At 42.2% G+C, this 3,678-nt stretch overlaps 1 long non-coding RNA gene across 1 annotated transcript; it reads left to right on the plus strand.

Moving 5' to 3' along the window:
• Positions 1–57: 57 nt before the first annotated feature.
• LOC111814767 lies at positions 58–2,385 on the plus strand. Its single transcript, XR_002819665.1, has 3 exons — positions 58–201; positions 1,306–1,363; positions 2,314–2,385. It is a non-coding gene; the product is annotated as an uncharacterized LOC111814767 (long non-coding RNA).
• The last annotated feature ends 1,293 nt before the right edge of the window (positions 2,386–3,678 follow it).

A 3,678-nucleotide genomic window follows, 5' to 3' on the forward strand; every position in this document is an offset into this window, starting at 1 on the left:
TAATTGAATTTCAAGCCCAAGAATTGACTAAGTTAAGGTACAAGTTGGGGGAAGGGAGACATACTGCCTGCACACTCCATCAGAATCTCAGCAGTCTCATTGCTGAAGATGACCAACACAGATGCCAGATGAAGAGTCACAGAGACAGACTTGCCGAGGGGAGCAAGCTGGCCAAGTACCTTGCCCTCAGACTTAGGCCAGGTAAGGGAGCCACAGGCTCTTGTCATGCCTGGTGCAACACAATGCGCCCAAGATTTTAGATATACCATTATGCCCATGTCCTGTATATCTGTTTTCTTTCTTCCATATCTGTTTATTACTCCAATGAAGAGACACCAAAGAAATACACCAGCCTGGGGCAAGTGTGATACCCAGTTATTTGTGTACATATTATGTTCAGGGGGTGAATGTAATTACAAATTTCAAAGTATGTTCCTACCTTCCAGTGTACATTTTAATTAGAGTCTTGACAGAAAGGACCTGTTTCTATCAGAATAGAGGACAAACACACTTGGTTGAGGCCACACTATTCCAACAATTGCCTTCTTTCCTGGTTATATATGGCTGCTGCACTCAGGAAATGTTCATCCAAAATCTTTGCAGGCAATAGGGAGTGGCAGGGAGATTCATGATAGATTTATAATATTTTGCTTTATGAATAAGTTTTCTAGGTATCATTGCAATGCATTTGTTGTGAATTATGAGGTAAATTCTCAATCCTGGGTATTCATTTTCTCATCTGTAACATACTCACAATATGTGCTGCATGATGATTGTAGCATTTGAACAGGTATGTTTATCAGTGTCATTGCAGGTTGGTGAAGTCATTCAGAGTAGTTCAGAAATTTTCATTTATGGACATCATGCAGTAGGATGCAGTGGTGAGATACTTGGAATACTAGAAGCTTCAGTGTGTATGATAGAGAGCACTTCATTCAATTAAAAGATAAAAGCTCAATTGAAGATCTTAGAAAGTGCACAAATGTATGGAGGGTTGTGTAGAAAGGTTGTTTTTCCTGTCCTTAGCAGAAGAGGTGTGCGTACAGTAGAGCAATGGTTCAGGATTTTGGAGCCATTATCGCTATTTCCCAATGAAAATTGAAGCATCCCACTGAGAAAATTGATCTTTTTGGGACCTTATTTTTCTGCTTCACAATACCAGGCCATGAGTGAAAGCCAAACATTATACCTTTTCTTACCTCATACACACAGAACGCTTGTTTCTACACCAAGATAGCTCACTATTCTCCAGTAAGGAAATGCACTGCCAAATGTCTGACTTGGATGCTTTGAATTTGGTTGCAGATAATCTAGATGATGAGGATGAGGATGATGAAATGACCCTGGATTCCAGTAGCAGCACGTAAGCAAATGTGATATCCTGTTACTTGTGTAAATATCATGTCCATGAGGTCAAAGTCATTACAAATTTCAAAGTAAAAGAGAGTGCTGCTGGTGGTTGTGTTATTCCATCTTCCAGAGATAGCTTGGCCCTTTTGCAGTGCTTAGAGTTTTCTCCATGGGAATGGGAGTGTGAGTCTGACCTATAAGAACCAGGCATGTGGAAATTCCTGCCCTTAAAGAAAACACTTGTTCTATGGATGGGTAAAATCAGCATAAGATACACCTTGTGTTTCTGTATTGTTGAAGTGAGGCACTAACATGTGTCTAAGAGGAAAAGCAGAATAATCCTGCCTAGGCCCTGAAGAGCAAAATGACTTGTCACATGATTCATAGAAAAGTTTACTTTTCTTGAAGCTGGATCTCACTATGTAGTTTAAGCTGGCCTAGAACTCACTGTATATCCCAGGCTGACCTTAAACTTTCAAACATCCTCCTGGCTCAGTCTGTTGAGAGTTGCAGTTGTAGGCACATACCGGCTCCTTGACTAGAAAAATCGGTGGAACGTGTAAGCGTACCAGATGCCTTCAATGCAGCAGCCTGTGTCGTCTGGAGCCCTGCAGTACTCAACATTGTACACACAAGATTGAGCCCCTTCAGTTGTTCTTAATGGTTGCTCCCCTACATTGCATTACCTTCTAAGCACAGTCTAGTTTTCTTCCTCACGACCTTGCTATCTAAAGAATTCCCTCAGAAGTGGTTGATATTTCTGTTTGTATCAGCCAGTCATTTTTCTTTTCTACTGTCTGATCCTTAGAGCAAACGTGCAAGGTGCAACACAGAGGGGCAGAGTTGCCCTCAGTCTCTTCTTAATGCTGCTGGAATTCGCCCTTAAGCTTTGATGACACTCAAGTGTGGAGCTGTGGATTTTGATCCACTCCAATTATCATTTGCTCTGCTTTGTCTCTTCAGTTTATGTGCAGAGGAAGAAAATGAACTTTGGCCAGATTCACTAGATGAAAACTATTTGTTCCCTTCCTGTCATCCTGATGAGGCTGAGCCACAAGAATATGTAAGCAGTGGGACCTTCCCATCACAGAAGCCTAAAGACCACTCTGCTCTGGACGGGTCCAGTGAGTACTTACACCACACTTCAGATAAGTGCAGTTTCTCTCTCAAGGGCTGTATCTACTCAGCCCCTCTGTCTCAAAAGCGAGCGGTGTGTGTACGAGACCCAGGAGGCCTGTTTTGGTTCAGAATCTGTGCAAAGCGAAGCCTGTCAATGGATCCTCTGTACCTTCTGCATATCTCAGAATCCTGAGTTTGTTGCACACTGTGCAGGTCTGCTCGTTGGTGAGTGTGGACAACAGGAACCTGAGCTCTCATTGACACGCCTACTACCTGCCCAGAGCTGCTTCAGAGACCAGTGTACAGGGGCCATTTCATAGGTTCTGTAATGATCCTGAGAATTGACTTCATCTCTATGTCCTCCAGTCTTTCCTATATATCCACACCCATTAGCCCATTGAAATAGTGATTTTTGAGGTCCATTTCATTTTCTGACTTCTACTTGACACTTTGTGCCTCCTCAGAGCTTGCTTTGCTTTGAAATGAAGTGCCCTAGGTTTTGAGCTTCAATCCTGGTATGGTATAGCTATGTCCATGGGGGCCCAATATGGTCACACATAACTTTAATCCTGCTAGTTTGGAGCCTGATTCAGAAAAAGATCTTGGAGTTTGAGATTGGACTTGAATACACAAAGAGACACTCTATGTGCCTGTGTGTGTTTATGGGGGGGTTGTACACTAATTGTAAAGCACTGTGGAAAATCTCTTTGATTTTATTTCCATCTGTATAAAAAGGCAATGGGATGATATTTGTAAAAGAGGTGTTCACATCTTTTAAAAAGGACCCAGCTTCTTAGCTTTTTCAGTATGATTGGGCATTAGGTGAAATGGAATGTCCACACCCTACGGCAAGACTCCTTGGAACTTGTTTTCATCTGCAGTCTTTTTTTTGTAAGAAGATGAGGGACGAGTTTGTATCTGGACACAGTTGAATAAAAAAACCTTAAGCTGGTCACTGACAGGCCATAGAGCAAAGGCATCCAGCTTCAAATCTTTGACTGGGTTTTGGGAGAGCACAGTTGAGTTGAGTTATATCATAGAGCTAAATAAGACATGGAAAGAAGGTTGCAGGATGTCTGGGCATGGTTTTCATCTAGTAACCACACCCCAAACTTTGTGTACTAGGATATCATGTTAAGAGTGATGTCAGCTCATGGACATTTGAGAAGAATGTGCAGGATGCACCAGAAGTCCTTCCAGAGGTTCTTA

The sequence above is a fragment of the Octodon degus genome, unplaced genomic scaffold (assembly GCF_000260255.1).
Source record: "Octodon degus isolate 3935 unplaced genomic scaffold, OctDeg1.0 scaffold00508, whole genome shotgun sequence".
In the NCBI taxonomy this organism is placed as follows: domain Eukaryota; kingdom Metazoa; phylum Chordata; class Mammalia; order Rodentia; family Octodontidae; genus Octodon; species Octodon degus.